We start from the raw sequence: 27,083 nt of genomic DNA on the forward strand, positions 1-27,083 counted from the left end.
TTTTTATTTTTTAAAAAAGTAATTTTTATTTATTTGAAAAGCATAAAGAGAGGGAAAAGGATCTTCCATCTGCTGGTTTCTTTCCCAGTCACCTGCATCAGCCGGCTCTGTTCCATGCCGAAGCTGGGAGTCTGGAACTCCCTCTCAGTCTCCCAGATGGGTGGCAGGAACCTGAGCACTTAGGCCAGGACCTGCTGACTCCCAGGGTGCACATTAGCAGAAACACGGATTGGAAGCAGACAGGCTGGGGCTTAATCACAGGAACATTGTCATAGAAGCAGGGATCCCTAGTAGCATCCTAACATCTGAACCAAATGCTTCAACCTTAGGGGATCTTTACAACTAGAAGCTTTTGTGCCTAGTGGATAAATGCAAATCCAGAAAGGTTGGAAGTTTAGAAAATTTCAGTAAATACAAAGAATACCCTATTTAGGCCGGCGCCGCGGCAGTCCCGGTCGGGGCGCCGGATTCTGTCCCGGTTGCCCCTCTTCCAGGTCAGCTCTCTGCTGTGGCCAGGGAGTGTAGAGGAGGATGGCCCAAGTATTTGGGCCCTGCACCCCATGGGAGACCAGGATAAGTTCCTGGCTCCTGCCATCGGATCAGCACGGCGCGCCAGCCGCGGTGGCCATTGGAGGGTGAACCAATGGCAAAGGAAGACCTTTCTCTCTGTCTCTCACTCACTGTCCACTCTGCCTGTCAAAAAAAAAAAAAAAAAAAAAAAAAAAAAGAATACCCTATTTAAGAGTAAATGTTGGGGTTGGCATTGTGGTGCAGTGAATTAAGCAATTAGGCTGCCGCCTGGATGCTGGCATCCCATCTGGGTGTGGGTTTGAACCCTGGCTATTCCACTTCCATCCAGCTCCCTCAGCCTGGGAAAGCAGCAGTCGATGATGGCTCGAGTAACTGGGCCCTGCCACACACACAGGAGACCCAGATGAAGCTCATGACTTTGACCTGGCCCACCTCCAGCCTTTGTGGACATTTGGGGAGTGAACCAGCAGGTGAAAGATCTGCCTTTGAAATAAATAAATAAATCTTTAAAAAAAAAAAAAAAAACAGATGTACTCAGTCTTAGAAAGCAGATCCCTTTTGCTCTTGCTGCTGAATCTTTGGAAGGAAAGTGATTACCCAGTCAGTACAGATTGCAGCTTCTGTGTAGCTCTCCGACAGTCCCCAGGCAGTGTGCTGTCATAACTCCTGATTACAGTTGAAGTACATGGCAAGATTCTTACCCTTGAACAGGTGACGGCTGAATCACATGACTGGGTAGGAAACTACTTTATCAGTTGAGAAAATCTAGGGAGTCCCGAGCAGTTAACATTGGAAAATTACCAGATTGAGTTCTACTTGGATTTTTCCTTCGGGTTATCCTAGATATTTACTGTGATGTGTGTGTGTGTGTGTGTGTGTTGCTTAGGTAAAGCCTTCATAAGATAAAACCACACACACATACAAACATTGTGTGTATATATGTGGTACCCCTATATAAGGTTACTATAAAAAGTTCATGGAAATTGGATTTGAAAAATACAACTATTTTGGTACAAAAATTTTGAAATCCATTCATACAGGGGTTTTCAGAATGTTCATGGAAAGTGGGTATTGTGAAAAAACTGCATGGCTTTCAAAATTCTTCATATCAAAATAAATGTTTGTCAATTCCATTTGCCTCTTGTATGTACAAGGTACCCTCTTGTGTGTATGTGTGTATACATCTATATGTAGCTACAAATGTTACATATATGTGTGTATGTGAATTGGGTTTATTCAATGATTCTAGCTAGTTCTATGGATCACCTTTCTGCAAGTGACATGTGATGTCTACTATTTGTTTAGTGAAGTTTCCCATCTGGCAAAATCTCCATTGCTCTCTGTTCTCCTGTACACATGGTTTCTTATATATCATATTGAACTTTCAGAGGACCTTTTTTCTTGCATATGTATGTGTTACCTTTCCTGGATAGCATCACTGTACTTTGTTACAGGGTTGCAGGCAAATCAGCAGTGGAGTCACAATTAGGAAACCCTTCATAGACGATCCTCCTTGAAAGTTTTACCTGGGCACTATGGTGAAAGGGAACTAATTCCTCTCCATGCCGTTCCACTTACCTTTTCTTTTCTCTTATTCTCTTTATGGATATCATGGTCTGTAGAGCTGGGATGTCCTGAACTTGGTGTTGTAGTCTAGAGGTGAAGTGACTGGGACAAAGCAGAGTATGATTGTCACCTCTTTGACCAAAATAATTTATACATCTTTCTTGAACATACACTTGTCTCAGCATCAACCTGAAAGCTACACAATATCAATATGTAGGTGAGCAGGAAGTGTGATTGTGTTGCACCCCTGTGTACACATCAGTAGTCTGTACAGTTAGAACTGTAACATATGTTAAAGCTGTACTTGGCTTTATTTTAATGAGCTGGATAATATGGGATAATTAAATTTAGTTCTTGCTAGATAGCTTTGAGGATGTTCATGTGAGTCAATACTGTGCTCTAACCATAGTGTGCCTTTGGTACTTTGCACCTTTGCTTCTAAAAACACATATAAAACAATTCGACAAATTTATGACAATTAGTACATTTCCAAAATGTATGCAAAAGTCAGGCTTGAGATTGATGCACCAAATTAAGGATGCCTTTGGAAGTGTTTCTAGCATAGGGTGGCACTGTCAACGGTGAAATGAGCTTTTCATCCTAGGTGAGCTTTCAAGTGGTGGTAACAATAGCTCTTTGTCTTCTGCAAGGGTGATTATCACATGGTAGGCTTTTCCAAACACTAACCTGCCCTCGATTCTGATATGTTCTCTCTAGGGGGACCTCTCAACCTCCTGAATCAATGCTGTAGTGAGCCACAGTTACTGATGTGTGTGTCACATCCATCAGGTATGTTGACGTGAGAAAAAAAAAAGTTTACAAATCACAGGTCTATAAACTTGATCCAAGAAGGGCATGAACCTAATTTGTAGACCAAGCAAGCATTTACTTTCCTGTACAAAGTTCCTGTACAGAGTGATTTAAATAAATATGGCTTAGAGGAAGGGCCTTTCTAGGAGTTTCACTTGACGTGGACAAAAATATTCTTACAACAGGCAGTATTTTGCTAAGGGTTTTTCACTGATCACTTGGCTTTGCTTTTGACTTTAGTTACTGGCTTTCTAGCCTTGAAAGGTAGACGATTTCATAATTTTCCCCCATAAAGTTATGCTTTATTATTTATTTTCAGTAGTTTATGAGTTCATACTTGTAACTTATAGGGAAATCATAAAAAAAAGGACAGGGAGTAGCTACAGCACTGAATGTTCTAGAAGATTTCTGTGTTAAAGATGGTATGTATGACTGTTTCATGAGTTGGGATGAATAAGAAGCCTCTTTGTGGCACTTTGGGCAATAAAAGAAGGTTTGCTTTATTGGGGACTAAATGAAAGAGTTGTACCTGAAATATTTTTATCTAATTAACTATTAATTCCTTTGATAAATGAGCTATCAGAAAATCTCTATAATTTTGTTGGTCTCTACATATTCTTTCAGGAGTATCAAATTCTGTAATTACCATTTCCACCGAAAGAAAGTAGGGTTTGAAAATGTAAATAAGACATAAAAGAGCTTGGACATGGTACATGGCTTACTCCGTGTCGCGAAAGGTTTATGAGAGTGTGCCCTTTATTGTCAGTGGGAGATCGCTTTACCCTGGTGGGGGGTTTGCAGTGTCTGGAGATGTTTTGTGGTTATTAGGACTTGGGAGGAGTTACTGGTTTGACATTGAGTGGGTAGAGGCCACAAACACTATTAAACATCCTCCAGTGCACAGGCCAACTCCCCACAGCAAAGAATTATCTTGACCCAAATGTCAGTAGTGCCCATGTTGAAAACAACTTTAGAGTACTGCTCATTTATGCTATTAATATTCCATGTAGATAGGAGGGTGAAATGAATTGTAATTGATTTTCCTCCCTAGTTCTAAGTGTGAAAACAGTGATAGCAGTATCTGTTGATGGAAGGATTGAAGTTCGGTTCACAGGTTAAAATGCAGGATTTGGTTATTGGATTTGGGTTCTGATCTTTACTCTCTCTGCTTATTAGCCATCTGGTCTAAGGTGAGATGACTAGTCCCTCCAAGACTGAATGCATTCATTTATTAAATATGGATAATAAATTCTTCCCTACAGGCTTGCTCTGATAAATAAAATTTTATTTACATTTCAACCTGGAATAAATGGTAGCCACTGTGATTATGTTTAGAATGTAATTTGGAATTGGTAGCATAGTATTTATGTTGTTATATGGGAATGAGATGATAGAAATAGTATCACTTGAGATGAATTTCTCCATTGAATCTGAAGAATTTCTCTCAATTTAATGAAGAGATGTAGTATTTAAATTTATTTATGTGTGTTTGTGTGTCTGTGTAACTTTAAAAAAATATTTGGCAATCTGGGTCTAGCTATAGCAATTCAGCCTTCAAGAAAGGAAACTAACATTTAAAAATGCTAAATTATTAATGATCATCCGTAGGATTTGTTTAAAAAGATATTTTTCTTTTGTATTCATCTATATTGTCATGTTCAATTTATATATTTAAATTAAATATTTAAATTATTTATAATTAAGGAAGTGCACATTACAAAGTTAAATAAATTAAAAAAAAAACTCTTCACAGTTTCCTAATGGAAACGTTGAGAAATATAATCCTTGGTTTACATTTGTTTTCTAATTTCTTAGGTTAACCTTTGTGCTAGTTGATCTCCATTAATTGGTTTCCCTATTTAGTCAACCTTTCTAAAAGTGTGTAGGCTGTGGGGCCCATTAACGTTTCACTGACGTGATAAAGCTGGTCATATTGATGGATTTATCTCCCATGTTGGCATGTGGTGCTGTCGCTGAAGCCAGGGAAAACTGGTCTTGTTGGTGAGCAGAGGAGAAAAGCACAGGGGAATTTAGAACTTGAATCTCCAAGACCAGATCTCAGTCTTCCACTGGACCACCTTCAGCAGTTTATTAAGAATGTTAATAAAAAAAAAGAAAGTATTGTTATTAAATTTCCAGTTGCTAAACACTAGGAGACATAGATAAAGGTTTAGATGATTAAATACTAGTTTTAAAATGTGCACATATTTGAATGGTGAAAACACTGAACATATTTACATGGAGAAAATGTAAAGTCCTATAAATGTAGTTTTAGTAATATTTTCATGATGTCAGGATGAAAGAGGTTGAACTGTCATTGCATTAAAAAATAAATGCCAAGGTCTGGCTTGCTGCAGGTTCAGTGAGCAGACTGCCTTTTAGCCTGGGCTTTCACAGCCTTCTTTCTAGAATCCCACCTCAGTGTTTGTAGCATTGTGACCAGTTATACTTGCCTTTTGTTTTTAATTATTTATTGGAAAGGCAGAGCAATGGAGATATTGAGAGATCCTCTCTCTCCTGGTTTATTCCCAAAGCTTGGAATACCTGAGGCTGGGCAAGGCTGAAGCCAGCAGCCTGGAACTCCATCCAGCTCTCCCACATGGGTGGCAAGGGCACAAGCACTTGAGTCATCATGAGCTGCCTCCTAGAATAGACTTTAGTAGGAAGCTGGGTGGGAAGTCGAAGTGCAGGGACCCGAACTGCTGTTCTGATATGGGATGCAAGTGCCATAAGCCATGGCTTAATCCACTGCACCACAACACCTGCACCCTGCTTGCTGAATGATTCCTGTGAAGTCATCCTAAAGCCTGGGATTAGTCAAATCCCTGCCCTTCCATGTATTAATGTGTAGCTTCGGATAAATTATAATGCTTAATCTCTTAAAGCTTCACTTTTCTTATATAGGAAAAAATTCTTTTGAAGTTTACCACATAGAAATGTTTTAGGAGTTGTCTGAGATGGTGATGATGATGGTGATGATGATGATGGTAATTTAATGCACCTTGTATATTGCTTACTCTCACTAAATGCTTCATGCTTATAATTACATTTAATCCTCATTGGTGTCCTGAGGTTGATGCCCTTGTTCTCATTTTACAGGCGAGGAAGCAGACACAGTGAGGGTCACATGTCTCTATATTGTACTGGTGAATCATAGCTTAATATTTTTGTACAAGTGCCATGCCAGGCACCATGCCATGTGTTTTTATACCTCTGTGGCCTTTGCCCGGGGTTAGGAAGTTAGGCTCATTTCAAGAAATGTTGCAAGCTCTGCTGATACTTTCAAAGACTGGAAGAATCATATCTACAATATATCTCAAGGCTGAGTTTGTTCCCTATGAATATAATAAAAACAACTTATTTGTTAATATGATTATATATTATGGGAGTGTATTTGGATAATATAGTAATTTATGATGATAATATAAATGAGTACCGGAAAAAGCATGACAAGTTTATTTTGGTGCAAAAATTTTTGAAATCTGTATGATTTTTTCATAATACAGAATTTTCATGAACTTTTTGAAAGCATATGTGTGGATTTAAACTTTTTTTGGAATAAAATGAACTTACCTTGTAATTCCATTTTCCTCAAACTTTCTGAAGTCTCCTATTAGGAAGCTAGTGTAACTGGGTGAGGAAATTACGATGGACTTCACAGAGTAGGACTGAATGATACTGTTTCCTACATATGGTTATTCTATTCCATTTCCTTTGAACAAACTCAAGTTTATTTTAAGTTTAAAGTGTAAATAATCACCTGTTTGAGTACGTAACTTAAAGATGGCCTCAAAACTATATTCACGAAATCGAAATTATTGTAATAGGAAATTCAATGAAAAAGAGAATCAGCTGATTTTCTTAAATGCCAGCAAAGCTAATTATAAGCATTCTGACAGAGATTGAATGCAAAAGGGAGGGTTATTCATAACAGTAACGATTAAAGATGAGCTGGCATAAAACAAGTGGAGGATTTACTGAATGCTTTTTGAACTTTAATTGGTTTTTAAAATCATCTGGGAGAATTGTTGATACCTCCTTTTCTGTAGGAATGTCAGGTTGTTGTTTTTTTTTTTTTTTTTTTTTTTTTTTTTTTTTTTTGAGTTCTGGCCTGATCCATTTCAACATCTTTTGTTGGCCAGTGTAGGAGCCCTAATACTAGTTTTTATGTGAAGATTAATAAGGCTAAACCAATGCGAGAGAGAGTGGCAAAATATCTGCCAATGTGTTTCTGGGGAGAAGGCAGAGGCTGTGTGGGAGGAGGAACGTGTAAATTTGCTATATTCTGCAGGATAAACATCCTGGCCCGCTTGTAAAACTATTATTACTAATGTTTCATTTTTTTTGCCCTTGGTGCTAATATGGGTAAAAACTAGGACTTGTTTTTATTATCTCTATGTAGAGATGCCAGGTGTCTCACTCTGTGACAGTTGATTCATTCACATTTAGTTCCAAAGCTCTTATCTTGATAACCATGCCAATACTATTTGGAAAATCTGTAATGAGTCTGAGCCTAATGTCTTCACAAAAATGAGAGAGAAGCCATTTAGAGAACTGCACTTATTTACTAGCTTTTTTCTTTAATACCTTCCCTAGGATGACATGGCCTAATCAGAGAGTTTACCTTAGTGCTTTCATTGCAGTCCATGGGAGAAAATGATTCCTAAATGTACACCGTGAGTGGAAGTAGAAGTGTGGACAAGTTTGTTCATCAATGATTAGAGATATTAGTCTTCAACCAAAACTTCCCTTTAATCATCCATTCCTGAGAACGCCTGCATTTCTAACAGGTCTCCAAGCTATAGGAAGATGTACTTTATTAGAAGTGTAACATAAATATAACATCAAATTGACCATATCAATCATTTAAAGTACAGTGATCTCCCTTTATGCATGGGAGAAGGTTCCAAGATCCCTAGTGAATGGCTGAACCTGTGGATAGTACTGAACTATATATATATATATATATATACACACACACACACACATACACACACACATATATTTATTGTATATGAGATTTTTAAAATATATGCCTATGATAAGGCTTAACTTACATGTTGAGCATAGCAAGAGATTAGCAATAATGAATAGTAATAATTATAACAAAGAAAACATGTTGTAATGAAAGTTACACAAATGAGGTTTCTTCCTCTCAGGGTATCTAATGGTACTGTGTTTACCCTTGTGATGTCAAGTGGTCCAAGGCCTGTGTGATGAGCTGAAGTGTGGTGAATGACTTCAGCGTTGTGACAGAGTGCTATGACGTACCATGTAAGGGGTACTGGAACATTAGCAGTGAAGTACTTCAACAGCCGGTCTGATAACCGAGTTGGCTAAGTGACCAATGATACGTGGGTAGTGTACACAGTGTAGACACGCTGGACAGAAGGATGAGTCGTGTCCTGAGCTTGGTGGTGTGATATTCAAAACTTTTATTTATTTATGGTTCACCATTGACAAGAAATAACTGACACCATGGGAAGCAAAAACACCAACGAGATAGGGCCACAGTAGTTCAGTGGCATTAAATAGGTTCCCAGTAATGGGCAACTATCCCTGCCATCCATCACCACATTTTCATCCTCCCAGCCTGAAACTGTACCCCTTAAAAAATAACTCCCATTCCCTCCTAGCCCGACCCCCCGTAACCTTCATTCAGTTTTCTGTCTCTGTGAATTTAGCTACTACCTAATATAAACAAAATGTAACAATATTTGTCCTTCTGTGACTGGCATAGTTCACCTAGCATTATGTCTTCAAGTTTCATCCAGGCTGAAATATGTGTCAGGATTTCCTTCCCCTTTATTTCTGAGTACTGTACCATTGAGCATTTGTAACACATTTTGCTTATCCATGTAGCCTCTGACAGACAGTGAAGTTACTCCCACTTCTGGCTGTTGTGACGAATGTTACTGTGAACAAGTGTGTAAAAGGAAGGTTTCTAAATTGCTCAAAAATGACACTAATGTAAACAACTGATGTAAAATCACCAACTTGCCAATGGAGCCGCAGCAAATGTGGGTGGCTTAACTGCATTTTTAAAGCCAGAACACATTTCCTGCACTTGGCCTAATCACTTACATCCTCATGAAGAAATGAGAGGTTACAGGAAGGGACTAAAAGGCACACATGAGAGACAGCTTTGGCACATGGATTAGGACCTTTGAGTTTTGGGTTAAATCTGAAATTTTATTCCTTGTCTGGTTATTACATATAAGATGCATACAATAAAAGAACTGCTTGGAAATGCTAAAGTACTATGACTTTAGTTTTTTGCCCACTAGAGCAACAGAGAGACCTCTACAAAATCACAAATATATAGATACAAATAACAAGTTTGTTTCAAGAGTATTCAGTACTTTATTTCTCATTAGTTTTTTGTGTTTCAAACAAGTGGAGAGACACTTGTCTTTTTCAGGTATAAAATCAGTATAGTCATTCCTGAATTCATAATATGCTGTTAGGATTGTATAATCTTATATCACAAGCTTTTTACAAATCTCTTTTGAATGTTGCTTTAAGCTCTCAATTGTGTATTCATGTTAATTCTCAATCCAATCCTTCCAAATGAGGCAGTTTTGTGTATCAGTGATCAAATTGGACAGAAGGAGGATCAAGTTAATTTTTTAAAAACAAATACTAATTTATTTATTTGCTAGGCAGAATGAGAGCGATCTATCTTGTATGTTCTGCTTCACCCCCCAGATGATCACAACAGCCAGCGCTGGCCCAAGCAGAAACCAGGAGCATCGAACCCCATATGGGTCTGCCTTGTGGGTGGTAGGGTTCCAAGCACTTGGGCCATCTTCCGCTGCCTTCCCAGCCTCATTTGCAGGGAGCTGGATCCAATTCTGAGCAGCAGAGATTGGAACTGGGGCTCTAGTGTGGGATACCTGCATTGCTGAATCACGACCCTGGCCCAGCGTTGATGTTTCTAGTCTAAAAGCTTTGCCAGAGCCTCTGTGTCCTCTTTATGCAGTGCCCAATAGTCCTGTTGTGTTCCATTCTACTTCCTTTAACATGGATCCTTTCTTAAGTCCATAGCTTATGTCCTGGAGCCAGGGATGCAGGTGCCATCTTACCTGTGGGGATGGCCCTTTTTCAACTGAGCTTTGTTTTTTGTTTTTTTTTTTAATTTTTTAAGATTTATTTATTTATTTCAAAGAGTTACACAGAGAGAGGAGAGGCAGGGAGAGAGAGAGAGGTCTTCCATCCGATGGTTCACTCCCCAGTTGGTTGCAACAGCTGGAGTTGCGCCGATCTGAAGCCAGGTGACGGGAGCTTCTTTTGGGTCTCCCACGCGGGTGCAAGGGCTCAAGGACTTGGGCCATCCTCCACTGCTTTCCCAGGTCACAGCAACGAGCTGGATCGGAAGTGGAGCAGCAGGGTCTCGAACCATCATCCACATGGGATGCCGGCACTGCAGGTGGCAGCTTTATCTGCTACCCCACAGCCCCGGCCCCCTGAGCTTTGTTTTTAAAAATAAGGAGCTGTTACATGAAGCATGAAATACTGGAGAATGAAGAGCCCTGTAGTTCCTACTGTCTCATGGAGGAGCACTGGCAGACACTGATAAGGGTGCAGTGCAGCTGCTGAGTCCTGTTTTGTAAAACCTCATGTGGGGCTCGTATTTAGGATAGTGGTATGATGCTCACGTTGCATATCTGAGAGCCTGAGTTCAGTGCCTGACTCTGGCTCTTGACTTTAGTTCCTTACTAATGCATACACACCTAATGATGGAAGTAGTTGGGTCCAATTTGCTCACATGGGAGACCTGGGTTGAGTTCCTGGCTCCCAGCTTTTGGCATAGCCCAGCCCTGGCGATTGTGGGCACTGTGGGACTGAATTAGTGAATGGAGTGGTGCTTGCTCTCTTTTTTTTTTACCCCCCCCCCACCTGTGTGTGTGTATGTGTGTGTGTGTGCATGTGTGTGTGCATGACTGGGTCTGTGTCTGTATCTATCTATGTCTGTCTGCCTTTCACATAAAATAATTAAAAAGATCAACCTCATGTTGGTGGCTAAACCTTGCAACTAAGTTAATCTGAATTTTGTTTCTTGTTTGCTCTTTTTCTTACTATTATTCCCCACCCCCTTCCTTCAGTGTGCTAAGCATTTTGCAGGTATCACAGTGACTCCTCACAGGAAGATTAGAAATGTCTGTTATTTTTTGTATCTGCAGCTCAAGGAGTTAAGTGGCTTACTCAGGTTCTCATTGTTTATCAGATACGGGGCAGGGATTTGAGTCCAGGTCTGCTGGCTCTGATGGCTTCCTGTTTCCATTACCCTAGACAGCCAAAGCATCATTGGAATTTAAAGGATATAACTTGTTTCAAAGCGATCATCATTGTGTTAAGTCTCCTCCCCCCCTATTTTTTTTTTTTCTGCTCTCACTATCCTCATTTATGGTGTGTCATTTCATATTTGAGTGGACTCCTAGGTGGCTTCCTCACTCCTCGGTGGCTTCCTAGCCCATGCTTTCTAAATACCAATTCATTTTCTTTACTCTTCCGCTAAAACCTAATACAGCAGAAGCACTGAGGCGGGATTTCTGGATGCAGCACTCTGCTCATGACAGAGGTTTTGTTGACTGTTAATGGATAAAATCATGTCTATCCTTTGGTAAAATGTAGATTGTAGTTCATTTTTGCCTTTCAAATAAAATAAACACACCTTTATACAGGGTTCATGACACTCTCTCATTCTCCTTTCCTAACTTCCAGCCTTTTAAAAGTGCTGCTTCCTTTGCCATATCAGTTTTCTAGCTCATTTGAATTGTTCAGAGTCTATGCTTATACTCTCTGTCTCCACAGAGATGGACAAGTATATCTCTTTAATTCCTGTTTCTGTTTCAGTGTTAGTGCTCCCAGCCTCTAATGCTCATCTCTCTATTCTGGTTTCCAACGACCTTAGGTTGAAGTGTAACCTGTCTTCTACCTGCTTCTTGATGCATTTCTAATCATCTGGGTTGGTAATTCCTCCTCCTTTCTTTGAGTTTCCATAGCACTCTTTTTTCTTTTTCTTGGTTTTTTTTTTTTTTTTTTTTTTTTTTTTTGACAGGCAGAGTGGACAGTGAGAGAGAGACAGAGAGAAAGGCCTTCCTTTGCCGTTGGTTCACCCTCCAATGGCCACTGCCGCCAGCGCGCTGCGGCCGGCGCACCGCTCTGATCCGATGGCAGGAGCCAGGTACTTATCCTGGTCTCCCACGGGGTGCAGGGCCCAAGCACTTGGGCCATCCTCCACTGCACTCCCTGGCCACAGCAGAGAGCTGGCCTGGAAGAGGGGCAACCGGGACAGAATCCGGCACCCCGACCGGGACTAGAACTTGGTGTGCCAGCGCCGCAGGCGGAGGATTAGCCTAGTGAGCAGTGACGCTGGCAGCACTCTTTCTAACAGTGTCGTATGACCCTTATATTTTTCCTCTGTGATGGTGAATATTGTTAGAAGTGAGTTTTTGGGGGCCATCTATATGTGATTGAGCTCAGCTTTCTTCTGTCTGCATGGCTGATAGCAATGCCATGAAGATCGCCAATAGCTGTTTCTGTGTAGATGAGAGATCATCACAACCTACATATACATTAGACATTTTGATATTGTCAGTCCACATTTTCTCATTAAATCTGACAGCAGAGTGGAATTCAGTGGCTGTCCCCATAGATAGGGTCAAGAAATGCCTGTGGAGCTTTGCTGGTAATTCTGCTCCTGAGGCATTATCTGATTAAGACTAAGTTGAGTGGTGCAGAGATAACAGGACCTGCAGGGCAAATGAGTACTGAGCTTCGAAATCCTGATGGTGCTTTGGACTCATCTTCAGGAAATCAAAATTATCTAAGTCCCACCCCCCAGGATTCTGTTCTAATAATCTAAGGTAGGCTCCAGATGATATTTTTACTTATTTATTTTATAAGGCACAGTTACAGAGAGGCAGAGGCAGAGAGAGAGAGGTCTTCGATCTGCTGGTTCACTCCCCGAATGGCTGCCAACATCTGCAGCTGTACTGATCTGGAGGCAGGAGCTTCCTCTGGGCCCCCCTCCCCCATATGGGTGCAGGGACCCAAGGACCTGGGCCATCCCTCACTGCTTTCCCAGGCCATAACAGAGAGCCAGACTGGAAGTGGAGCAGCTGAGACTCGAACCGGTGCCCATATGTAATGCCAGCACTGCAGGAGGTGGCCTAACCCACTATGCCACAGTGCCAGCTCCCCCAGATGATATTTTTAAATGTGATAATTAAAAGAAAAACTTCAATGTTCTGAATTTCTGGAATACATTTATGACTGCTATTACAAACTCACATGAAATTGAAGCAAATAATTCATACATAATTTTTTTTAACTTTTATTTAATGAATATAAATTTCCAAAGTACGACTTATGGATTACAATGGCTTCCCCCCCATACCGTCCCTCCCACCCACAACCCTCCCCTTTCCCACTCCCTCTCCCCTTCCATTCACATCAAGATTCATTTTCGATGATCTTAATATACAGAAGATCAGCTTAGTATACATTAAGTAAGGATTTCAACAGTTTGCTCCCACACAGAAACATAAAGTGAAAAATAATAGATGATTTTTTTTAAATGATGATGAAATCAGATCAGACCTATTGTCATGTTTAATCCCAGTGAGAGTCAAGTTGGGAATTGATAATTTCTTTTTTTTTTTTTTACAGAAGATCAGTTTAGTATGCATTAAGTAAAGATTTCAACATAATTTTTTCTTTTTATAAAATAGAAATTCCATTTTTGCTTTATTTTTATACTGTTGTCAAAAATACTTTTTTTCTGATACTGTGTTGGAAAATGGGTTCATATCCTTTCAGAGGCAGAAGATTATGTTGGTGAAATCCTAATTCTGAACTTCAGCAATTAATTTTTTTTTTTTTGACAGGCAGAGTGGACAGTGAGAGAGAGACGGAGAGAAAGGTCTTCCTTTTCTGTTGGTTCACCCCCCCAATGGCCGCCAGGGCCAGCGTGCTGTGGCCTGCGCACCGCGCTGATCTGATGGCAGGAGCCAGGTACTTATTCTGGTCTCCCATGGGGTGCAGGGCCCAAGCACTTGGGCCATCCTCCACTGCACTCCCTGGCCACATCAGAGAGCTGGCCTGGAAGAGGGGCAACCGGGACAGAATCCAGCACCCCAGTCAGGACTAGAACCTGGTGTGCTGGTGCCAGAGGCGGAGGATTAGCTTATTGAGCTACGGCGGCGCAGGTCTCTGCCCACAATTCTGAGAAGTGCAAGTTTGGGTATCAGTGAATATACATTCTTTAATTTTTGATAGGAAGGGAGCAGTAGGCGATCCCACAATGAACATGGATGGTTTGGGGCAGGAGCCAGGATTTGGGAATAGAATCCAGGTCTCCCATATGGGTGGCAGGAATTCAGTTTACTTGAGTCATCATGGCTGCCTCCATGGCTCCATGTTGCAAGAAGCTGGAGTCAGGAGCTGGAGCCGGGCATTGAATTCAGGCGCTGCATGTAGGACATGGTTTAACTGCTAGGCTGACTACTCGCTTTTGACACCAGTAAATGTTATAGTTAAAACTCAGGATAGAAAAGTCTCATATATGAATGAGAAGTATTTGATGAAAGAATCTTGTGTAGAAATAGAAAAATAATTTATAACTTCAACTCCTTGTCAACTCTCCTTAAGAAATGCTGTTGTCGCATAGATTTTTATTGTCATTGTTAAATTGGTAACCAAGTTTACTTATCCAGCTTTTTTTGTGTGTGGGTGGGAACATAGCATACGATAATTTTAATTAAACTTATTCTTGATCACTTAAGGCCTTCATTCTGATTTGAATTATTTTTAAAATACTATATACAGTTCAGTAGGGTCTTCAGAGACAATTAAAATGTTGAGTGAAATTTTTCTGATGTTGAATAGCTCAAATTTCCTTGAGTCAATGTTATCATTTGTGCTCCTTTAGAATTTTATTCCCTTTCTTAGAGTTAGCACACATGGCTGACTCTGTTGCAAAGTATGCACCTTTGCAGAGAGAGCACTTAACTTTGCTTGTTAAGTTATTTATTCACAGTTGTAGTACCTGGCACTATGTGTGGGCCTGAGGGCAACAATGTATCTTTCTTCTGTAAGACAGCTTTCCTGATCAGCCTACAAATGTATTTACCATGCAGCCCTTTGCTGTTATAACTAGATTTACAACTGTGCTATGAATGGAAGAACTTGTGGGAATTGCTTCCTGAAGAAAATGAAGACATTTAAAATGAGATGCTCAAAATCACAATTCTGTGATAAGGTAGGAGATTTAGAAAAGAAACACTGAACAAAGTGACATTTTGAGATTCAATGATTGTTTACAGCCCTTGACTCTTCTATCGAGGAATACTGATTTTTTTTTCATTATACTATTTGTTGAGTGTTTTTTTTTTTTTTTTTTTTTTTTTTTTTTTTTTTTTTTTTTTTTAGTGTAGGGTCAACTTTACGATTCTTAAGTAAATTGAAAGTAGGTCTTTGTAAAAATTAAGAGTGGGAATGGGAGATGGAGGAGGAAGAAGGGTTGGAGCATGGGCAGGAGGGAGGGTAGGGTGGGGAGTATCACTATGTTCCTAAATCTGTATATGGGAAATACATGAAACTTGTGTAACTTAAATACAATTTAAAAAGTGAAGGTGTAACTGAGAGAATGAGGGAAAGTATTTATAAATTATTCATCTGATGAAGGATTAATTTTCAGAATAGATAAAGAGTTGTAGAAAATAACAACAAAATAAACAGTTCAGTTAAGAAATGGGCAAGGGACTAGATGAGGCAGGTTTGAAAAGGTGAAATTCAAATGGCCAACAGACATGAAAAAATGCTCAGGATAACTAGCCACCAGAGAAACCCAACAAAAACCACAGAGAGGTTTCATTTCACCCCAGTTAGAATGGCTCTCATACAGAAATAAGGAAACAATAAATGCTTATAAGAATGTGGGGATAAAGGTACAATGATACTCTAATACCTTGTTGGTTGGAATATACAGCCATTGTGGAAGACGGTATAGGTACCCTGAAAGTCTGAAAATACATCTACCATGTGACTCAACCATTCCACTCCTGAGAATATACCCAAAGGAAAAGAAATCAGCATATGAGAGTTCTCTGTAGCCCCGTGGTTTTTGCAGCTGCATTCCCAATAGCTAGATGCCAGATGCCATCAACCAATGACTATGTAAATAAAATGTTGTGTGTATACGTTATGGAATACTACTCAGCCATAAAAAGAATAAAATCCTGGCCTTTTGCAACAAAATGGATGTAACTGGATACCTTTATGCTTAGTGAAATAAGCCAGAGCCAAAAGCACAAATATGTATTTCTCTGATTTGTGGTAACTAATATAGAGTACTAAAAAGAAAAAAAACCATGTATATAAATGAAATTGATATATTATGATTGGGTTATCATTTTTAGCCCGTGGTTATATTCCTGTGGAACAGTGGTCTTTCTCCTTTTTACTTGTTTAACACCATATTTAGTGGAGTATTAATTCTGTTATTATAGAATAAATTAAAACAATGTTATCTCAAAAATCAAAAACTAGGGATCATGAACTCTGTTCTCTTTATATTAATAAAATATTTTTAAAAAGTATGACAGGCTAAATTTAAAAAAAAAATGATTTTCATTCCATTTCATGAGTGAGAGAGAGAGAGAGCTCCCATCTGCTGGCTCACCTCCCAAATGCTCCTAATAGCCAAGGTTGAGCCAGGCCAAAGTCAGGAACTACAACTCATTTGGGGTCTCCCACATCAGTGGCACGGACACAAGTGTTTGAGCCATCACCTGCTGCCTCCCAAAATATGCAGCAGCAGGAACCTGGGTGTAAAGTGGGGCTGAGACACAAACCCATGCTCTCAGATATGGGATGCCGGCTTTCCAGGTGGCGTCCTAACTGGTGCTGCACCAAACGCCCATCCCTGTCTTTTTAAAGAAAATTATTTATTTTTATTTATTGCCTTTTTTGTAAGACAAAAATAATATCATTTTCATTTCAGCACAAATTCAAATCTGAGCTTCAAAAGAAACAAAGTGAAGACTATCAATTATAATAAATTTGTACTTAGGTTTTTCTAGAGCAATCACATGTAATCTAGGTTAAATGTATATTATTTACTCCAATATGTAGATATATATGCACATATAGGTATCTTTTTTTTTTTTTTTTTGACAGGCAGAGTGGACAGTGAGAGAGAGAGACAGAGAGAAAGGTCTTCCTTTGCCATTGGTTCACCCTCCAATGGCCGGTGCAGCCAGCGCACTGCGGCTGGCAGGCGCACCGCGCTGATCCGAAGGCAGGAGGCAGGTACTTCTCCTGGTCTCCCATGGGGTGCAGGGCCCAAGCACTTGGGCCATCCTCCACTGCACTCCCTGGCCACATCAGAGAGCTGGCCTGGAAGAGGGGCAACCGGGACAGAATCCGGCACCCCGACCAGGACTAGAACCTGGTGTGCCGGCGCCGCAAGGCAGAGGATTAGCCTACTGAGCTGTGGCGCCAGCCACATATAGGTATCTATTTGGGGGAGCTATATATATAGTCAGCAGTCAATTTTTAAAAAACTTTTCTAACTGCCAAACTTTAAAATTCAATCTTTGTTTGGTGCATGAACTTCCTAATGCATTATTTCCTTTTCAAGGCTCTTTGTGGAATTTCTGTCTTTTTGGCAGGTACGTTTGCATATTTAAACAGACATACTTTGGCCAGATTTCTGCAAAAGCATACTTTAAAATAAAGACAAAATGTCATTGAGTGTTCTACTGTTAGAACTACTTCAACTGGAGAAGCTAACACAGAAGTTAGCTGAGTGTGCCAGGCTAGTAGGAATAGATGTCATTTTCTTCAAATGTCGTTGATATTTTACTTGTTATTTTTTATTTCTCTTAATAAATTTTACTACCTTTATAACTTTATTTCAGGCAGGAAATAACATTTCTGTCCCTGTTTTTCTGAGTTAAAATTTTAACAAAAATAATTGTAAATTTGGAACAGTGAGTCACTTAAAACTGATTGGGTCCTGGACTTAATGGAGTCACACTTACATAGGAAGCTATATGCGTGTAGGGTTAGGAAAAAAAGAGGGGAAACTTTGGCTGTTTTTAAGTTAAAAATATAATAATGTAAGTTCTTTGAGTTTAAGAACCACATATTTTAATTTTTTTATGCTAAGTTGAACCTAACAGAGTACTGAATATGTGATAGGCCCTGATTAAATATCTTTATTGATTTATTGGTTTTAAGATAACTATGTCAAAGTGCACTCTCAGTGCCAGCTTTCCCCCATTGATCTGTCCCTATCTAGTGTTTTTCTCAAGAAATAGCAGTTCCTAAAAGTTTAATTCTTGGACCTGTATACTCTAGGGCACTTGATTTGTGTATATCCAAATTGCTTCTGTTTTCAGGCTTGATTCATATTCTGTGAGCTGCTGGCTACTTGCCAAGCACCATTGCCATTCCACATCTGTGTAGTGTAGAACAGCTTTTTGAGGAGGAACTAGCACATAAATCCTCTCTGTAAAATATGCCTTTATCTACTGGCTGATACCGCAGAAAGAACGGGTAATAATAGTTCCCTACTGCTTGCTGGCTCCAGCACCAACTTTGCTGCCACTTTCTTTATCTGTTTCCCCAGTAGTTATTGTGGCACACTGTTTGATTCAGGGAAAGAATGAATCTAAGATCGGCTGTTGTGTGTCATGTTTGGAATTGCATGTGAAGAAGGGAGTGTGAGAAGATGTGGGGAAGGAGACCTAGGAGGGAGGAGTATGATCTGTGCTACTGGAAAGACTCTGTTAGGAATCCTGCTCTGTCCACTCTGCAGTTTTTCTTTCCACCTTTTTTTTCCTTTGTCCTCTGTCGATTCTGTGAAGTGTGGTCTGCCCCTAGGATCACACAGGCCTTTCACGGTTTCTTTGTGCACCCCCTCCTTACTCTACGTGGTACTTCCCATTTCCTGTGAGCCTGCCAGGTTCCTGGCCACCTTCATCCTCTTCCAGTTCTCAGGATGACCTCATTTCTCCTCTGTACTTACTCAACTCCCGTTAATCTTTCATGCCCTGTTTGTAGAACTGTCTCTTTCACAAACCTTCTGAACCTTTTCTGACCTCTGATTGACCCGGGCTCCTTATTTCTGTGTTCACATCGTATACATGTCACTGTTTTGTCATCCTTATCTCTAGTTTTACTGGGGTATAATTGAGAGAAAAATTATATATAGTCATGCTGTGCAATGTGGTGACCTGATACAGGTATCCATTGTGAAAGCATTACCAGAATCAAAATAATGAGGACTTCATTACCATGCCTAGGAACTGGGGTGGTGTGTGTGTGTGTGTGTGTGTGTGTATGTTGTGTATGTGGTGAACACACTTAGGATCTGCTCTTTGACTAAATTTCAAGGAAACAGAACAGTATTATTAGCTATGTCTTCACTCTGCACATCAGAGCCCAGCAACTTACTTATGTTATGACTGAAAGTTTGTATTCCTTTGCTAATCTCTCCCAAACCCCCCCCCCCATCTTGCAGCCTTTAGAACTACTATTCTATGCTCTGCTTATACAGTATCTTTTTTAGATTCCACATATAAGTGTACTCACTTGGTATTTGTCTTTTTTTTTTTTTTAAGATTTATTTATTTGTAATGTAGAGCAACAGAGGGAAGAAAAAATAAAGGGAAATCTTCCATTCAGTGATTCACTCCCCCCGTGCCTATAACTGCCAGGTTTGGACCAGGTCAAGGCCAAGAGATAAAAACTCCATCCTGGTGTCCCACATGTGGGTGGGTGGCAGGAACCTGAATACTTGAGCCATCACACCCTGCCTTTCCAGGCACATTAGCAGGAAGCTGTGTTGGAAGCAGAGTAATTGGGACTCAAACATGTTCTCTGGTATTTGATGCTGTCCTTACCGGTAGCAGCTTAACCCCCTGCACATCATATTTGTCTTTCTGGGTTGGGCTTATTTCACTTAGTACAATGTCTCATGGGTTCATTCATGTTTTCTCAAATGACAGGGTCACTTTCTTTCTTATGACTTAATGTTTCTCTCTCTCTCTCTCTCTCTCTGTGTGTGTATGTGTGTGTGTGAGTGAGAGAGAGAGAGGGACCCACATGTATACACATCATAAGTGTATTTTTGAAAAATTCAGGAAGTAGGAGGGAGGGTGAATGGTATTTCTCTGCCCCTAAATCTATATATATGAAATACATGAAATTTATTCACCTTGTATAAATGAAAATTCAAAAAAGTATACATGTATTTTACACATTCACTCATCTGTTGGTGGACACTTAGGTTTTTTCCATATTTTGGTTATTGTGAATGATGTTGCAATGGACATGCAAGGGCAGAGTTCCCTTTGACATTCTGATTTCATTTTCTTGGATATATATCCAGAAGTGAAATTTAGTAGTTGTATTTTTAATTTTTTTAACATTTTCCATACTACTTTTCATAGTGGCTTCAATAATTTATATTCCCCTCAGTATACAAGTGTTTCTTTTTCTCTATGTCCTTGGCATCTCTTATCTTTTTGATATAAGCATTCTAACAGGTAATAACTCAGTGTGGTTTTGATTTGCATTTGCATGGCTCCTAGTGATGTTGAGCACATTTTTGTATTTTGGTCATGTTTTCTTTGGAAAAATGTATGGTTAGGGCCTATTCCCATTTTTAATTATTTGTGAGTTTTTTGGAATTAAAATATGTACATTCCTTATATATTTTGCAAAGTAACTTCTTACCAGGTACATGGTTTGCAGATATTTTTCTAATGCCAGAGGTTGCCCTTTCATTTTATTGATCATTCCTTTCACTGTGCAGAGCTTTGTCATTTGATGTATTTCTATTTGTTTACCTTTGCTTTTGTTGCCTCTGCTTTTGGTATCATAGCCAAGAGAAAAAAAAATCCTTGCTAATACTGTTGTCAAGGAACATTTTCTGTTTTTCTTCTAGGAGTTTTATGTCTTATGTTTAAGTCATTAATCCCTTTCGAGTTCCTCTTCACATGTAGTGTACCAGATGACCATCCCGTTTTCCCAATGTGTTCTGGTCCTCTTGTCAAAGGTTAGTTGACACTTCATGTTTGGGTTTATTTCTAGGCTCTCTGTTCTGCTGGTCTATGTGATGGATATCTTGTCATTAGGTTTTTCTCTGCCATGTTGAAGGCAGAAGTCGCAGTGGTATGCCACGCAGCTTGGGATCTCCAGGCAGATGTTGATTGGCAGGTATGCGAGCTGGAGGATGAAGATAACATTTCCTGTCTCTTGATGTTATCCCTTCATCTTATTTGCTTTCAGCATCTGCCAAAGTAGCAGGCACTTTGCAAACTCTCAATATTCTTCCCATAATAATTGCATGACTGGGTTTTGAATAGATGTTCACTAAAAGTTTACTTTTCTTGAATGCTTAAGTAAACTCTGGTTAAATGACTGCCTTTTTAAAAATTTTATTTATATATTTCAGAGGTAGAGTTACAGACAGTAAGAGGGAGAGGAGACAGAGAGAAAAGTCTTCCTTCCACTGGTTCACTCCCCAAATGGCTGCAATGGCTGGAGCTGTGCCCATCCGAAGCCAGGAGCTTCTTTGGGGGCTTCCCACATAAGTCCAGGGGCATCTTGGGACATCTTCTGCTTTCCGAGGCCATAGCAGAGAGCTGGATTGGAAGAGGAGCAGCTGGGACTAGAACTGGTGCCCATAAGGGATGCCAGCACCACAGGCAGAGGATTAACCTGTGCCACTGCACCAGAGTGCTGGCCCCTTAAATGACAGAGTTTTTAGACAGGCCAATGAGTAACAAGATGGACTTAGTCTGACATGGCTCTAAGTTAGGGTCTCTGGGCCTGCCAATGTAACAGTACCTCCAAGTCTAGCAAAATGAGCTCTTTTGTCATGTTCTGCACATGTTGCCAGGGTTCCCAGCGAAGAGTTGATGGTGTTGCTGGATCTACGTATAAGGTGCTATTAGAGCAGGTTGATACAGACAAACTGGCACTTCCGAATCACTTTTTTTTTTTTTTTTAATTTGACAGATAGAGTTAGACAGTGAGAGAGATAGACAGAGAGAAAGGTGTTCCTTCCATTGGTTCACCCCCCAAATGGCCGCTATGGCCAGAGATATGCCGATCCGAAGCCAGGAGCCACGTGCTTCCTCCTGGTCTCCCATGCGGGTGCAGGGGCCCAAGGACTTGAGCCATCTTTGACTGCTTTCCCAGGCCATAGCAGAGAGCCAGATTGGAAGTGGAGCAGCCAGGACTGGAATCAGCACCCATTTGGGATATCGGCACCGGAGGCAGCAGCTTTACCTACTACGTCACAGCGCCGGCCTCCTAATCCTTTCTAATACAAAGACTCTCTGGCTTAAAATTATATTTCTAATTGATTATGGCATTTCTAATTTTAGAATTTCAAGTTATTTTTTAAAAATTTATAAAAAACTTAGGATTGTTTTTTAAGTGACTTGTAGTTGGCCTTTATGTATCTTCTGTAGTTGAGGAATCTTCAAAAAGTTGGTAACAGGGGCCGACACTGTGGCGCAGTGGGCAGAGCTGCCGCCTGCAGTGCCAGCATCCCTTATGGGTGCTGGTTTGGGTCACAGCTGCTCCACTTCCAATCCAGCTCTCTGTTATGGCCTGGGAAAGCAGTAGAAGATGGCCCAAGTCCTTGGGCCACTGCACCCATATAGGAGACCCGGAGGAAGCTCCTGGCTCCTGGCTTCAGATTGGTGTAACTCTGGCCATTGCCACCATCTGGGGAGTGAACCAGCAGATGGAAGACCTCTCTCTCTCTCTCTCTGACTCTGACTTTGAAATAAATAAATAAATCTTTAAAAAAAAATGTTGGTAACAAAGTAGAATTAAAAGACAAGTTTATTTTAGATCCAAAATTTAGAAATCCTTGCATGGAAGTGGGTCTTCACAAAGGTCATGAAAAACGTGTATTGTGAATAAAGCTGCATGCATTTCACATTTTTTGGTAATAAAATTTAATTTCATTTTTTCATAAACTTTTTGAAGTATCTTGTATATGTATACACTTATTGATTACTTGAAGAAAAGCAATTAATATATAAATTATTTTTATATTTTCTTTGGAATATGATGTTGCAGACTTTTCTTTTTAAAAAAAATATTTTTTTTGAGAGAGAATTACAGACAATGAGAGGGAGAGACAGAGAGAAAGGTCTCCATCCTTTGGTTCACTGCCCAGGTGGCTGCAACATCCGGAGCTGCGCCAATCCGGAGCCAGAAGCCAGGTCTCCCACATGGGTTCAGGGTCCCAAGGACTTGGGCCATCTTCTACTGCTTTCCCCAGCCATAGCAGAGAGCTGGATTAGAAGAGGAGCAGCTGGGACTAGAACTGGTGCCCATATGGGTTGCCAGCACTGCAGGCGGAGGATTAATCTACTGCACCATGGTGTCAGCCCCTGCAGACTTTTCTTTCACCAAGATATAATAAAATATATTTTCTTTCACATAAAACCTTGTAAGAAAGGTCACATATGTAACTGAATATTTTAGAAATCTATGAGTATGGATGAAATTAAAAATTTTAAATAGCTGTTATCAGTCTCCCTTCATGCATTATTGGTGTAGGATCTGCATTTCCTAAATGAAAACCCAAAGTCAAAAAAATTGATATTCTTAGTGATGTTTTGTACGGTGAAATTTGCACTGCTGCTTGGCTGTTTCGATGTTAGAAAACACCTCTTTATGAAGGGCAACACATTTCTTCATGGAAAATTGGCTCAAGTGGACTTTATTTTGCAGATGATGTTCATTAAAGTGTTCCTTTCTTTATTTCAAAGATTAAATGGATTTATAATCAATTGTTTTTAATGTAATATGTATTCTTATTTTTCCCTTTTAGGAATTTTCTCTCTAATACTACACATTTGTGTATTATAAACTATGAAAATCAGTTTTAAAGGAAAATTTGTAATACTGATTCTATAATTTATTGCCATTCTTAACATAATTTTTAATTTAACACATGCCTGAAGTATTTCAAGAGATTTTTCTAAGTGTCATTAAAAATTTAAAACCTATGACAACTTTAATTTGGTATCAGAAAAGTTGAAGAGGGGCAAGCATTGTGGAATAATCGGTTAAATGCTGCCTGCAATGCAGGCATCCCCAGTGGATGTTGGTTCCAGTTTCAGCTACTCCACTTCTGATCCAGCTCTATGCTGATGCACCTGGGAAAGCTGCAGAAGATGGCCCAAGTCCTTGAGCCCCCCACACCCATGTGGGAGAACCAGATGAAGCTCCTGGCTCTGGGCTTTGGTTTGGCCCATCTCCAGCCATTGCAGCCATTTGATGAGTGAACCAGTGGATTAAAGATCACTTATCTTTCCCTGTCTCTCTCTGTAACTCTGCCTTTTAAATAAATAAATATTTAAAAAGAAAGAGTTTGTAGACAAATTGAATTAAAAATTAATGGGTATTTTCCAGGAACTTTTGGAAACCTCATTTATACATTATTTCTGCTGCAGCATTTCTCAAAGCACAACGATGAAGCCGTTTGTAGTGTGGACTTTGGAAAACTCTGCATGACTGGCTTTTATATTTTCCTCCCTTCTGTAAATGGAATGTTTATCTCACATGAAGTCCTGTGCAAACTCAGTGAATGGACAGACGAGGCTCACTAAGTCTGATCAAACTATTAAAGGCAGCGTGGACAAACCCAGAACCCTTGCCGCTGTAATATCTTGCCCACCTTAATTCTTCCTCATGTAGGTTCTTGGACTGATGCATGTGAAATCTGGAACTGGAAAGTAGTATTTATTACATGATTTGTTTTAGTGTTTGTCATGTTTGTAGGTCAACGACACAGCTGGAAGCCACACGTAACTATTTTATTTAAGCTATTTTTATCAATTGTGGCCATAGACTCTTTCTAGAAAACATTATTTCTCTGGTTTTAACATATTTACTATTGATAGCTTTCTTACTTGATGATGAACCAAGTCTCTTTTCCTTAAAAACAAAAAAAGAAAAAGGCGAATTCTTTCTGACAATTTTGATGCTATATTGAGAGAACATTTTCTTTTTGGAAATTACCAAGATTGCGAAATCTTGGGTAGGTGGGAAAGTTGTTATTCTTGGCTTAATGTGAATGCTTTGAATATGAAGTTACTGAAAAAAAATTAGTAAACTCATGAAATTTTACAGTTGGATATCATCAGAGGGGTGAGATAGTAAGTCTCACACCCCAAATAGTAATTATTCCTATAGCATTTCTGTGACAAATGCTCCTTTTGTTATTGTTTGAATACCTTGAATGAAAAATATTGCAGTCAAATCATTTCAAAGTGATGAGTTTATTATAAGAGAAGGGCCTTGGAGCTGCATGCACATTGGTGCAAGTTGTGATTCTGCTATTTATTTGCTATTCAATATTGGGCAAGTCAGGGAATTTCATACCTTTGGCTTTTCTGTCTAATAAGTGGACATTTAAATCCTACATTTAAATCAATCCTACATGTTGGTAGACTGATAGAAATAATCTTGTGTGCAAAAGTTATTTGTCTATTTGAGTGATAGATACAAATATATCTGTATATATATCTGTATATATACATATATATATAAATATGAGAGAGCAAACACACTCCCCTCATCTGCTGGTTCATTTCCCAAATGCTTTCAAAGGCTGAGACTGGATCAGGCCAAAGCAGGAGCCAGGAACTCAATCTTGTTTTCCAACATTGGTGGTCCAGCTACTTGAGACCTCGTGTGCTGCCTCCCAGAGTGTGTGTTAGCAGGAAGCTGGATTCAGAAGTGGAAGCACTTTCATATGGGGTGCAGGCGTCCCAACCTCCGTTCTAGTCACTAGACCAAATGCTCGCCCCACAAAAACCATTTAATAAAATATTACCATAGAATGTTACATTGATTCAAAAATGTCCTTGCTTTTAACACTGAGACTCTTTTTTCCCCCTTTAATATTTATTTTGTGGTCTATATGTGTCTTAGGACTCTCAAGTTGTCTCCTCAGACTGAAGATACCCCTTTAATTCAATTATGCTGAATTTTGTGTTTCACATCTTTGGTCTTAGCTGGAATATGCACTTGCTGATTCTTCCTAGGACGCTGGGCTCTCCTGAGGGTAGCATGCTCTGTAAGCTGTTCTTGTTTGACGTGACCCTGTCTTCTTGGCTGTGCTTTGTCTCTCCCAAGCTGAGTGGTGGGATTCTGATCCAGGAATTTGATATTACGATGAAGGATGAGTTAAATTAGTCTTTTCTAATACACAAAAACTGGAGGGGTAAGGAGCAGAGAAAGTCAACTTCCAGAAAGAACTGATGCAAATCTAGGCAGTGGAGGGAGAGGGAAAGGACTCTTCTTTATTAGGACTCTCAGGATTTTCTTTTTTCTTTTTCTTTTCTTTTTTTTTTTTTTTTAATTTCTTCCCTGAGTCTGACCTGGGTTCTAGACCTTTGTTCCATGAATGATACTACCCTAATCTATCTAGAGGCAGTTTCTGTTACTGCAGCTATAGCTTTTCTTGAAAAGATGCTATTTTTTTCTTGTGAAAACAGTGACAATAGGCTTTTTCACAGACATAGTTTTTGGTTGTTGATTATTCCTCAATAAAGCTACTTAAGAAGTTACTGTTCATTGTAAGATTGCCCCAATTCAGGGATCTCAAGATATGAAAAAAAATTTTGATATACCAAATGTATTTTAAAAACATATCTGTTAAACTGTAAGGCTCAAAATTACACACTATGATGGGTCCTCCTCTCTAAATAATGGTGGCCCTAAAATAAAAGCCAGCGTATTTCCTGTTCTGTCCACAAAGCTCTTATCTGTTGCCTCCAGATGCCTAGGAAACATTGCCACTGAGGTGCTCCCATCAGGCGTGCTTGAAAATGCATGCTCTTCTCTCCTGTAGGCTGCATCCCCTCACTGTATTTTCCTAACAGCTCTGTTCACTCCATCTTCTAAGCTATTGATCTTAGAGGAACTTGTAACATCGTTTTTACCTTCTTACCTTAATCTGATATTAAAATTTGTCATTTATTTTCTAATTTATAGAAGAAATTAAAAGTCATATTTTAAAATTATGATATAAATGACTTAAAATTTACCATGTTAGCCTTTTAAATTTACATTTTGTTGGTGTTAATTTCATTCACACTGTTGGCCAGAAGCTACCAGAATCC

General features: G+C 39.6%; 1 protein-coding gene and 1 long non-coding RNA gene across 4 annotated transcripts in view; one reads left to right on the forward strand and one right to left on the reverse strand.

The window, feature by feature from the left end:
* Positions 1 to 27,083, forward strand: part of PDE3A (phosphodiesterase 3A) — a 335,640-nt gene that overhangs the window by 20,351 nt on the left and 288,206 nt on the right. Inside the window, exon 1 of one of the 3 annotated variants that reach the window (XM_070049451.1) lies at positions 2,814 to 2,886. The exons of the other annotated variants lie outside the window; for them this stretch is intronic. The gene's annotated coding sequence lies outside the window, so the exon portion shown is untranslated. Of the gene's footprint in view, positions 1 to 2,813; positions 2,887 to 27,083 lie in introns of those variants that run through there. 3 annotated transcript variants of the gene reach the window in all.
* On the reverse strand, positions 32 to 9,143 carry LOC138843879 (uncharacterized). The gene is made up of 2 exons (XR_011379013.1): positions 734 to 9,143; positions 32 to 425 (listed from the first exon to the last, which is right to left on the reverse strand). It is a non-coding gene; the product is annotated as an uncharacterized lncRNA (long non-coding RNA).

Source organism: Oryctolagus cuniculus, chromosome 9 (assembly GCF_964237555.1).
Source record: "Oryctolagus cuniculus chromosome 9, mOryCun1.1, whole genome shotgun sequence".
Lineage (NCBI taxonomy): Eukaryota > Metazoa > Chordata > Mammalia > Lagomorpha > Leporidae > Oryctolagus > Oryctolagus cuniculus.